Raw genomic sequence first — 13,787 nt, forward strand, 5'->3', positions numbered from 1 at the left:
CCTTCCTATTGCTACCCTACCCTATTCTGGGTCCTGGTGTTACTGTCCCTAGTCACTATGACTGGGGAAGGAGTTATTAGAACCTGATCTGCACTTCGCTAGTTTCATTGGAGGACAGGTAAGATATCAGGGGTCTTTTAGACCCCTGATGTCTCATTAAAGAAACCACAGTATCTGAGGGATACTAGAAAAAAATTTGTAAACCAAAAATTTAAGAACCACCTAATCACTTAAAAATCTGTGAACCCCCCACTCCCACATACAGGCACATATGAACATAAATACACACATTGGGGGTACCAATATACAAAACTTGCAGTACACTTGTTACATATTGTTGTGCATGCTGGAGTGAGAGCAATAATTCTAGGCCCCTTTTTTTACAGTGCACTCTAATCTGATGACCTGTAGTCATACCTCCCAACATTTTTAGATGGGGATGAGGGACACCTATTAGCAAACTTATGTGGACATAGGACACGCCCCCTTAAAGGAGAATTAACACACAAACAAACGTTAATCAAATCCACAAGGGCTTTTTTTTACCACTACTATTCCTTTATATTGGCTTATAAAGTTTACAAATGCAGCAATTTAGAAATCAGATGAAAGGTTTAGCGCTGGGAAACAAGACCAAAATGAGGGACAAGTCAGGGGGAAAGAGGGACATTGCTTTAAATCAGGGACAGTTGGGAGCTATGCCTGTAGAGGCTTTTAAAGCGTCGCTTATGGAAAATATAGAGAACTGAAGTTTGTCATCATTTCACAGGCACGCACAATTTTAGGGTTTGACATGTTGGGTATCGCTTTACTCGATGCAAACTCACCTTTTATTCTATTTTACCAGAAAAATTGGGTAATTTATTGTGTTTGTATGCCCAAAAATTAACTTTTGACAGTGCATCTGCTCCAAAGCTTAGTAAATGAGCAGAAGCTCTACTGACTTCCATCATCCAATCATGTACAAGCAAAATAGCATTTTTTTCCCTTGCACATGATTGGGTATTCTTTGCAAAGTGAAGCTTTACCTTATCTACAAAGCGTTGTAGCAAGTGCACTTGCAGAGTCTATTTGCCTTTAGCAAATCAACCCCTTTGTGTTTCCTAAACTGTTGCCTTAAAGAGCCCATCCCTTTAAAAATGAAAATTAAGCAGCTACACATACTATAGCTGCTGACTTTTAACATTAGGACTCTTACCTGTCCTGGAGTCCAGCAATGTCACACCGCAGCTGTTTACATCGGCTTTTTTCCGGTGCTGCCACCGCCATTGCTGGTAAGGGAACCCGGAAGTGTAGCCTTTTGGCTTTATGGCTGGGTCCCTACTGTGCATGCGAGAAGCATCTCTCTCTCTCTCTGGAAGAGCAGAAGGGGAGGGAGGAGGAGGGCCGAGCTGCTGATGTACTTCGCTTTGGCCTGGTCTCCTGAGAGTGGGGACAGGGTACCTGTATAAAACATGTACCCCCTGAAAAGGTGCACAATCTGGCACCGGGGGGTGATTGGATAAGCGGAAGTTCCACTTTTTGGTGAAACTCCACTTTAATATGGTGTGCAATAACAATTTGGGACTTCCACCATTTTATCCTTGTAGCATGACCCCCTAAGGAGCTGCTTGGATTTACCTGCTCATCTGCACTGCCATGACCTGATAAACATTTCAACCCACCTGACACACTGGGTTCAGACATCTTCACATCACCATAAAGCAATAAGTCAGACAACTCTGTGAGTTTATGTTCTGATAATGTTTACTAGAACAGTTCAAAGAAGATATTGTCACAAAGCGGAGGTAATAGATCTGCTGAGTTGTGGGCAACAGCACCAACTCAGCAAAGGAATTTCTCAGAATAACACAAGATAAAATATTTGCAGGTCTATTATACACACATGTACAGTGGAGTTCTGCTTTCGCCTGAAAGGATAAACAAAGTTACATGGTTATACTGACAAACTTATAAAGGGGAAACCTCGGCCAGCCTATAAACCTTTAACCCTAATGAGAGGTCAGACTTAATGCCATTGGTATAAGGATCCTTGTAGCAATAATGACAGCAATGTCCCCGTTGCAGATTTGATGGTCTTCACCGGCAAGTAGGAGCTCATTAAATGTATCCAATAAAGTGTAATAGCAAGCATTAAGGTTTCTTGAAATTGTAGAAGCTAAAGGTGTCTAGGTGTTCAAGATAGGTTCAGTAAAGTATTCCCCAGCTAAAGATGTCTGTGCAAAATGTCTCAGTAAAACCGTGAGAAAAGGATTTGTAAAGGTGGGCTATTGCCCTTTCATGAACGACCAGGCCAATTTAATGCCCTTCCGGACAGCAGCCCCTGTAGAGGCACACGGGCAGCGGATCCGCCGTATCGATCATCCAATGCAAAACTTTGAACACAGGTGGGCAGGTGACTAAAGTGGTGCTGGATGGATGTCCGACGATGGTTGGAATGTTGTACACTATACCGCGTGGAATGTTGTACACTCCCCATGCACGCAGAGGTCCATCTCGCATCAGGCCCAGGAGGAAGGGAGCACAGGGCAGGGCTTTGGCTTCTTATATAGTTCTTCCCAGCAAGCTCTCCAATGGCAGCAAAGATTCCTGGGATATGTAGTCCAGGTACAGGGTCATGCGAAGTAATTATCAATCTCTGGAACTACTCAACCCACAATCCCTTTAGATTGGCTCACAAACATGATGTCAGTTGATAACACTGGGCACTAGAGGTAGAAATACCTGAGGATCACTGTACTCAGGGCTCAAGTCCTGCGGGAACACATGGGAACGGAGTTCCTGTACTTTTTCCACAACAGGAACTCAGTTCCCATTAGCAGCCGCGCCCTGCAAGACTTTGAAGTATGCCAGCTGTGTGGCAGGTGCTACACCAGCATCCACCGACACAGCTCGCATTAGTAAGTGCCGCACACCAGGGGTGGACTGACCATTCAGGCATTGCCAGTAGGGGGCCCCATGACAGCTTCCTCTTCGATCTACCTGTCAATCACAGCTAGCTGACGGGTAGATCAGGTCCCTGCTGAGATTGAATTTAGTCAGACCTCTCGTGATGCACTCCTCCCCGCCACCCCCTCCTGATTTTCTATCTCCTCACCCCCCGTCTCCTGCATACTTGCTCTGTGTGTCCCGTTGAATCCCCCCTCCTCTATCTTCAATGCCATATGATGAGAGAACCCAGAGGAGGAGCACAGCTATTCTGCTCACAGGACATGCAGGGAGAGAGGTGAGCTGAGGGAGGAACATCAGTTTGGGGTGGTAAGCTGAGCACAATACCTGGCAAAGTTTAATGCCAGGAGGGAAGTTTATGTGGAAATATGTGAAGGGTTGGAATAGCAGTGAGTGTGTGTTGGAGCCCTGCAGAGTTTGGAGCCCCCCCAAGCTAACATACATCTCCTAAGCAGGAACACATCACTATCTCCCCAAGCATTCTGTCCAGATAATGTGCAGTTAATTTATGACCTTTCTGTTTAACCCTGTGTTATCCAAACTCTGTTCAATGAAAAGTGTAAACTCACAATATACAAAATAAAATTCCCCAATAAAGATCAGAACATGATGTTCACATTTGCATGGAAGCACAATTGCATGAATGCTGATTATTCAGAGAATTACCGTATTTATGTTTATTGAGGATTGTTTTTATTTTTTTGTTTTTTTTATGTACTAACAGTTAACTTTTGAAGTGTTCGTGCATATGAATGTATCGGTTTTTTGTTTTTTTTTGGTGGGGGAGTGGATCTTGGGTGGGAGTTCCCACACTTTTTTCCCCAGGACTTGACCCCTGACTGTACTTTAAATTGTAGTCCACATTGCTAAATCCTCTAAGGCAGTGGTCTGCAAACTGGTGCCCAGGGGCCGTATGTGACCATTTGCTTGCTTTTATACACCTCTTGTGTCATTATTTCTTCCACTGACCCCAATGATGGGGCACAATTTCTCCCAATGACACCAAAAGATAGGGCACAATACCTCCCAATGACACCAACAATTAGGGCACAATTTCTCTCAAAGGACCAAAGATAGGGCACAATTCCTCCCAATGACTACCAACAATGGGGCACAATTCCTTTCCGATGACACCAATGATAGGGCACGATTTCTCCCAATGACACAGCAATAGGGCACAGTTCCTCTCACTGACACCAAAGATGAGGCATTGTTTACTCCCACTGATACTGGAACATTTTCTATCCCAAAAACCATGGTCTGGACCCCTCTTTTTGGTCTGAAGGACAATAAACTGACCCTTTGTTTAGAAAGTTTGGAGTCCCTTGCTCTAGGGCAGTGATTCTCAACCAGCATTCCTCCAGAGGCTGCTAGGGGTTCCTGCAACATTGGAAATTTCTGCCTCTCAGATAAGTTCTCACTGACTCCGTTGATCTTTTTAGCTATCTGTAAGGAGGTAATTCTTCCAAATGACCACAAATGTAAGGACCGTTCTTCCCACTGACCATCACACTATTGTATTTATGAGTTGTAGATTTCTCATTTTTAGCAGGGGTTCCCCGAGACCAGAGAACTATTTCAAGGGTTCCTCTGTGTTGAAAGGTTTGAGAAAGGCTGCTCTAGGGTGTCTGCTTTGCAGAAATATATAATGTGGTGGGTGTTTTTTTGTGATGTTCAGGCCTAAAAGGATTTTTTTAAATATGTGGACAACAAAAATGGAAAAAAGGGTTAAATCTTGCCTCAAAACTATAACAGACAGTCTGAATAAATAACCTGACACCCTCAGTGGTGGCATTTAAGACTGCAAATTTTTCCAGCGATGTGACAGACTGTGGTGTCATTGATGCTCCCATGAAACAAAGGACTCCATACAAAGTACAGTAAATAAACAGCTTTTATGGATTGACAACAGACACTCCTGAAAGTGACTAATTGGCCAATATTAACGTTTAACCACACATGGGTGAATGTAGGCTTTGTGAGTGCCAGTCCCCGCAGCTATGAAATGGGGGAGATAAGAGCCGCGGGAGCTGGCACCAGGATCACCATTGTTATATTGCTTTTATGTCACCTCTACTTTCTCATCGCGTTCATAGTGGAAAGTTACCTCCAAACTGTTCCACGTGTATGCAAACCGCTAGCACGCAAACCGCGACATAAAGTTTACTTTGCTAAGTGCTCTTGGCTAATCCGGAACATTCGTCATTGTCACCAGACCAATTAATTAGAAAAATATTTGCAAAGAGGTTGACAAATTAAAATATTAAAGGTTCTCTCCAGTTTCACCTGGAAAGTTTTAAATATATATAATATAGATGAAGAAGCCAAGGTGTCATGTACCTGGTTAGAGGCCCAATTGATGAGAGGACTTTTGCCTAAGCCCTTGTACACACGGTCGGAAATTCCGACGGAAAATGTCCGATTGGACCATGTTGTTGGACTTTTTCCGTCGGAATGTCCGACCAACAAAGTTTGCGACAACATGATCCGATCGGACTTTGTCCGATCGTTTGTAGAGAATTCCGATCGGACAAAGTGCCACGCATGCTCAGATCAAATTACGAGACCAAAGCTAATGGCTACTAGCCTGAACATAGTCCCATCGTAACGAACGAACGTCATCACGTTCCGAACGATCGGCTTTTCCGAAAACTTTGTCCGACTGTGTGTATGTGACACTAATTTCGGACAAAATCCGTCTGAAAAAATCTGACGGATTTTGTTGTCGGAATGTCCGACTGTGTGTACAAGGGCTTAGTGCCAAGCACCCCTGGAGGTGAAAAAAATGGAGTGCAAGGCTCAAGCATGGGTGCCATCTAGGTAGATCTGCTGATGGTTTCTTGCAGCGGTGTCTACTGAGTAATAGTCAACTGATCTGTCATAACTGTTGGCAGGATTACTGTGTGCCTTGGAGATGTAGCAGGACCAAGGCAACAACCACAAATGCGATGGCACCCATGGCAGGAGAGAGGACAGGCTGCCAGAACCAGGCTGAGGAAGCGTAGTCAGGATGGAGGCCAAGATCATACATGGAGAAACCAGTTGGGGGTAGGCAGGAGTGTGGTTAGGTACTGAGCTGAGGTCATGCACAGTAATCAGCTGGAGCAAGCAGAAGAGTGGTCAGTAGAGCTGCACGATTAATCGTAATAAGATTGCGATCTCGATTCACCCCCCTCGCGATCTCCAGGCTTGATAGCCCGTGATTTTGATATTCCCGCCATTTTGATATTCCTGCCAGTTCCACGTAACCAGCGGCGCCGTCTAACACTGATGTCAGCAACCGGAACTGATGTCAGTCATTGGAGAGCGAGATGCGGAGCAGTAAGTGAACACACCGCTGGAGCGGAAGTCGTGATGCGGTGCTTGGGTGGTACACTGTGGCCGGGAAACTAACAAGTACAGCAGTGAGTGCGCACTGTGTGTGCATGCCACGGATCTGATTTCCAATTCCAACACGTGAGTGAGCTTCCTTCTTCCTTCCGCCACATGTATATTGTATATTCCTGTATTGTGTGAGCCTGTGTGTGAGTGATTGAGCCGAGCGAGGAGTGGACTATTGTCCCTTATTATGATTATTATTACCACAGCACAGTGGAGGCCCGTCCATAGGTGTGCCCAGGCGAGCCCCCCCCCCCCCCCCCATGTAGTCAAAAAAAAAGAAAGAAAAAAAGAAAAAAGAAAAAAAAAAAATTTCCCTCCCTATGTGTACTGTATCCTGGCGCCGGGCGCAGTGCAATATAGGAAGTGCCACGTCTATGCAATCACACGATTGTGGACGGAGCGTTTCATTTGGCCAAAAAAAGCGATCTGTGGCGCAGCCGATCACGCCACAGCTTCCGACGCGATGGACTGGCCGAGCGAGTGCATAGACTTGCACTTTGAGTGAGCAGTGGGCGGTGCTTCCGATGTCACTCAAGGAAGTGACATTGGTATGGCACTGCTCTGTTCTGTCCCGCCTGAGAGGATCAGGTAATTCTGCCGCATGGCTGCTTACCCCTTCTTCTTTATTCAGCGCCGCCGCCGGTACCCCCTCCACATCCACAGGGTTACTATGGTGGTCGGCACTCGGCAGCATGCCCCACCCCCCCCACCCCCCTGCTAAACAAGATTTAACAAAAAAGTGTTATTATCGGTGGTTGGCAGCATACACCTCCCCCCCCCCCCCAAAGAAGCTTTAAAAAAAAAAGAATTATTAATAATAACCCTTTTTTTAAATCTTGTCTAAGGGGGGGGTTGGTGGGGTGATGGGTGGTTTAATGCTGCCGACCACCGATAATAACCTTTTATTTTTAAATGCGGGGGGGGGGGGGGTTAATGCTGTAATGCTTCTGACCACCGTTAATAACCCTTTTTTTATGCTGTCGACCACCGATAATAACTTATCATCGGTGTTTGGCAGCATACCATACAACCCCTCGCCACCCCCCCCCACGAAACAGTTATCCAGTTATATGCAATTTACAGTTTGCAGAAAGCAGTTATGTGTGATTTACAGAATGCAGATATGTGGGATTTACAGGTTGCAGAAAAGGTGCCTGATGTGGTTATACACAAGATAGGCATGATTCATCTGCTTTAGTAGAGCCCTGTGTATAATGTGCAGCCTGGTATATGATGTGCAGAGCCTTGTGTATAATGTGCAGCCTGGTATATGATGTGCAGAGCCTTGTGTATAATGTGCAGCCTGGTATATGATGTGCAGAGCCCTGTGTATAATGTGCAGCCTGGTATATGATGCTGATTCGATAAGGGGTGTGGCTTGTGAGAAGTGGGAGGTGCCAAATCTGAAGGGGCGGGGTCTTGCGCCGCCCATCCTAAAACTTCACCAGCCGCCACTGCCACAGCAGCACAGTCACACTCACTGTCACAGTGACATTCTGAGTCATCCACGCTACCCAATGCCCATATTATGAATATTACCACAGCACACACACATTAACAGTGGCATTCTGAGTCAGCTACAATACCCCATATTATGAATATTACCACAGTGACAGTCTGACTCTGACTGAGTCAGCTTAGCTACCCCCATATTATGAATATTACCACAGTCAGCTAGTGCGACCCAGAGAGTTTCAGTCTGGGCCTCTGAGGGTAGCTGACTGACTGTGGTAATATTCATAAAATGGGTACTACTAGGCTAGCTGACTCAGACTGTGGTAATATTCATAATATATTATGGGACAGTGATGTTGCAGTATTTTAAGTCCACTCCTCATATGCCCCTCTTTAATAGCCTAGCCTGTCCAACTGTCATCTGCAAGCGGTTTGGGGCCCAGCCATGACAGCACCAGGTTGTGTGACTTAAAGGGATTGTAAAGTGAATTTTTTTTTTTTTTAAATAACAAACATGTTATACTTACCTCCACTGTGCAGCTCGTTTTGCACAGAGTGGCCCCTAACCTGCTCTTCTGGGGCCCCTCGGTGGCTGTCTCTGCTTCTTCCCGCAGGTGCTTCTCACGTTCTTGCGAGCTCCCTCGCATGGTTAGAAGCACCTGTGGGCGCGCTCCTGTGATACAGCCGGCGGCTATAGCCGCTCGCTGTATCACAGGGCCCCGCCCCCCGGCGCTCCGCGTCAGTGGATGTGATTGACAGCAGCGCGAGCCCATGGCTGCGCTGTTTTCCATCCATCCACTCCAGCCAATCAGTGGCCAGGCTGAACGGTGGAAAGGACATCAGGGGACGAGCACGGGACTTTCGAGGGGTGAGGTAAGTAAAAAACGGGGGGGCTGGGGGCGCCGGCACTGTGAGATGTTTTTTCACCTTAATGCATAGAATGTGCCGTTGAATTTAGATATTTTCTCAGGAGTAAGATACCAGCGTTGAGTCAATTTAACGGATACTTCCCATAATGTAGAGCAGCATGTGGCTTTATATGTGGTGTTACAAGCTTTTTCCCATTGATCAACTGTATAGGTGTATCCTAAGTCTTCTTCCCATCTAATAAAAGGGATAGTCTTTATAAACACACTTTTTTGTTGAAGAAGATTATAGAAAAGGGAGATTCCTTTTTGTTGATGTATGGGGATCTTAAGGAAGGACCAAGCCGATTGGGGAACATTATAGGTCCATGATGGGAGATTGGAAATGCAATTCTTAGTTCGGATGTAGAGGAATAAATCTGAATTTGGCTATTTAAATTTCTTTTGAAGTGTAGGAAATGGTTTGATCACCCCATTATCAAGTAGATCAGATAGATATTTAATTCCCTTCTCTATCCATGGTGTAAATGAGGTTGTCTTCATGAAATTATGTAGAGTATTTAGCGGAATTTGGACTTTGGTAGGAAGAGGGTGTGAGGAAGTTAGATGCAGAAATCAAACCCAGGATTTAAGTGTTGCTAATATTGTTGGGGAGATGCGAGAAGGTATCTTGGCTCCAAGTCCCATGGAAGGAATCCATATTGGTAGATTATTTCCTGGGATCTTAGCAGTTTCCATCTTCCCCCATATTGTAGATGGAGGAGATAGAAACCATTCCTTAGACTGTGTGAGAACCGAGGCTAAATAATAATCTTGAAAATCCACATACCCTGTTCCCCCAGCTTGACGTTTCTTCACTAAATTTGAATGAGCACATCTAGATTTTTTTTAAAGACTTAAAGGCATAACCACTAGATGTGGTATAATAATACATGTGATAAACAAAGCAAAACAAATTATCTTTTTAACCATTGATCATTGTATGTGATGATCTATCTTTATATAAAAATAAATCAATTTCTAATGCACTTCAGTGTGGCCTTAAAAGTCCCATCCAAAGGCCAAGGGGGAAGGAACAGTCCTTTGTTCTATACAATCCAGGGATGTGGCCACTACAGTACATTCACAACCTGAACCTTGGGTAGCTTTTTCAAAGCTGCAAAAAGTGAAGTGAATTTTGTTTGAGTGAAGCCAGAGTATTATGGCTTAAGTTACTTTAGAACAAAGGACTGTTCCCAAATCTCCCTTGGATGGGACTTTTAAGGCCACAAACACTGAAGTGCGTTAGAAATTTTTTTTTTTATATATAAACAGATAGATCATACAACAATGATCAATGGTTAAAGAGGAAGTAAACCCTGATGAGTTTACTTCCTCTTTCATTCCCAGCAAAGGTGAAGCATAATGGACTACTATGCATTGCATAGTAGTCCATTATGTGTCACATACCTGACACAGGAGCCAGCAAAGTCACCGCTGTCCCCTGTAGTCCGGAGCATCCATCTTCTCGGTGAGTCTCGCTACTCCGTCGCTGTCATTCGACAAAGCCGCGATGATGTCACTCCCGCCCATGCGCACGGGAGCCGCCACTCGCGGCATATCGCTGGTTGACAGCGGTGCGCTCAGTGCCTGTGTTTTGGCAAATATCTCCTAAACCGGGTAGGTTTAGGAGATATTTCTTGGACCTACAGGTAAGCCTTAATCTAGGTTTACCTGTAGGTCAAAGTGGTTTGTAAGGGTTTACAACCACTTTAAGGCATAAACCACCAGATGTGGTATAATACATGTGACAAACAAAGCAAAACAAATTATGCTTTTTAACCACTGACCATTATGTGATCTATTTTATGTGAAATAAATCAAATTTCTAATGCACTTCAGTGTTTGTTTGTGGCCTTAAAAGTCCCATCCAATGGGGAGGAACAGTCCTTTTTATGCTCTATACAATCCCATTGATGTGGCCAGTGGCCACTACATGCAAAATCACATTCAGGTGTTATCCAGTGTTATAGCGATTATCACCCTTTTCTGTATGGCTTATTTTATTGCCATTTGGTTTGATAACCTAATGTTCTCAGACATTGTAAGTTTTTTCAAATAAAACAGTTTTTTGAGAATCGTGAGAGAATCGTAATGTTCATTCGTGATTCTCATTTTTCCCAGAATCGTGCAGCTCTAGTGGTCAGAGGAGCAGGCCAGGGTCATGCGCAGTTAATCAGGAGAGGCAGAGACCTTAGAGCAAGCCAGGATCAAAGCAGGAGTCAGGCAGCAGAATGGTTCAGAGGCAAGCCAAGTTGGTAATGGTAACGTCAATTCCGAGGAATAAAGGCTACACAGGAGCAAGAGTACCAGTAGCTAGGGATGAGCCGAACACCCCCCGGTTCGGTTTGTACCAGAACCTTCGAACGCACATAAAATTCGTACGAACTTTAGAACCCTATTGAAGTCTATGGAACTCGAACGTTCGAAATCAAAAGTGCTAATTTTAAAGGCTAATATGCAAGCTATTCAACAGACAACACCAGCAATAAGGGGTATCTTCAGGTGTATACTGTGCTGGAGGCACACAACACCCACTTTAACTCCTGCAGATGCCTGTATTAGAGAACACCAGCAATAAAAGGTAGAATACAGGTGTATACTGTGCTGTGCTGGAGGCACACAACACCCACTAACTCCTGCAGATGACTGAGAAAAGAACACACTGTCCCTGCCTATCTTGCTCTTTCCCTGCACGCCAACACACTACACAAGGCCGCTACGTTGGCGGCCTTATATAGTGTGGGGCATGTACTAAACCGCCTGAGCTATAATTGGCCGCAGGCATCCTGCCTGTGGCCAATTATGGCTCTCCTCGCTGCCGGTGCTGTGATTGGCCAAGCATGCGGGGTCACAGTGAATGCTTGGCCAATCATGAGCCAGCAATGCACTGCGATGGCGCAGTGCATTGTGGGCCGTGAGCGCCACACGAATTTGGTGCGAACGGTCCACAAAGTTCTGAATTCGCCGAACAGACGAACGGCCGATGTTCGAGTCGAACACCGAGCTCATCCCTACTGGTAGCTGAAGATCATCCAACAATGTAGCGGCCACAGCCACTATCCTAATATAGGGCATTTGGCGGCAGGTATGCGTGAACATACGCCAGTGCACACGGAAATGCGCCTGCGTGCATTTCCAAAGAAACGAGAACCATGTATAGTATTGGCAGCTATAGGGTGGATTTACTAAAGGCAAATAGACTATGCACATTTCAAAGTGCAGTTTCTCTAGAGCTTAGTAAATGAGGTAAGGCTTCAATTTTCAAAGAATACCCAATCACATATAAGGAAAATAAAGACAAATTCATTTTTGCTTGCGCACGATTGGATAATGAAAGTCAGCAGAGCTTCTGCTCATTTACTAAGCTCTGGAGCTATTTGCCTTTAGTAAATCAACCCCATTGTGTCCAGATTCCCTGTGTGGCCCCAACATAGGAAATGAGGAGAAATCTCAATAACAGGAAAATTCTATGAAAAACGTTTTGAATTTTATATATATATATATATATATATATATATATATATTTACCATTTGAACTCTGGAAAATTTACCCCCCTTCATGACCGGAGCATTTTTTGCATTACACACTGCATTACTTTAACTGACAATTGTGCGGGCATGCAACGCTGTACCCAAATAAAATTGATGTAATTTTTTCCCAACAAATAGATCTTTCTTTTGATGTTTTTTAAGCATCTCTGCGGTTATTATTTTTTCTCTATAAATAAAAAATTATACTTAAATATTTTTTACTTTCTGCTATGAAACACAACACAAATCCAATAAAAAAAAATGTAAGAAAACAAATTTCTTCATAAATTTAGGCCAACATGTATTGTGCTGCATGTTTTTGTTAAAAAAAAAAAAAAATCCCATTAAGTGTATTTTGACTGATTTATGCGAACGTTATAGCACCCACAAACTATGGGATAGATTTATGGAATTTTTAGTTAATTCATTTTTTTTTTTTTTTTAGTACTAGTAATGGTGGCGATCAACAACTTATAGCAGGAGACCACATAGGTTGGACTTGATGGACTTGTGTCTTTTTTCAACCTCGCTGACTATGTAACGATGATATTGCTGTGGACATTTGGACACTAACTGACACTTCTGATACTTTGCGGGAACCAGTGACACTAATACAGTGATGAGTGCTAAAAATATGCACTGTCACTGTACTAATGACACTGGCTGGGAAGGGGTTAAACATCAAGGATGATCAATAGGTTAAATGTGTGCCTAGCCAGTGTTTTTATGTACTGCTTTTAGGAGGATGGATTTTATTCCCTGCTTTGCAGGAACAGAAAATCTATCCCTTCCCCCCGTCAGAACGGAGGTCTGCCTTGTTTACATAGATATAGCTCTGTTCTGAGTCTCTGGCAGACATCGAGTGCAATAATCACAGTGGAAGTGGCCTGCTGGTGGGTGCGCGCGTCCCCCCCCTCCAGGTGGAAGATCAGGATCACACACACATATATATATGTGTGTGTGTGTGTATATATATATATATATATATATATATATATATATATATATATGACCCTTCATAGAGCTGCTGCCCTGTAGCTGAACCATGAGATAAGCAAATATTGTCGAAATCCATTCGTCACGTGTATTTGACCGCACATGTTGAGATCCAATCACAACTGTGGTTCAGCTGTTTGTAATTATTTTCACTAATCTTTCAATTATGTGATATGCCACCTTTTTTTGAGCTATATATTTGATGTTTGCTTGAAAGATAGTCAGCTATAAGTAAGCACTGATTCCAGTGTGAAACGCGTTAGATTTATTGCACCCCCCTTTTTCTTTTTGCATTACCGGATGTGATGTGACCTACGATTTATCAATAAAACACAGGATTTCAAGTCTTTTTCCAGTGTGTGGCTATCCAGAGTTTTGTTCTGCCTACCTGCATATTCTTCCTTGAATCTTGGTGCGCTTTTGTCAGAAACCATGAATCAGACTGAGACAGAAGTACAATAAAATCACACTTGTTTATTAATAAAAATAAAAAGGTAAATAGAAAAAGCATAGTCAAGTATAGCCAGAGTCCAGTAACCGGATCGGGTAGTCAGCCAGGCCAGAAGT

This window comes from Lithobates pipiens, unplaced genomic scaffold (genome assembly GCF_037356315.1).
Source record: "Lithobates pipiens isolate NorthernLeopardFrog02 unplaced genomic scaffold, aLitPip1_a1.2 Scaffold_27, whole genome shotgun sequence".
Lineage (NCBI taxonomy): Eukaryota > Metazoa > Chordata > Amphibia > Anura > Ranidae > Lithobates > Lithobates pipiens.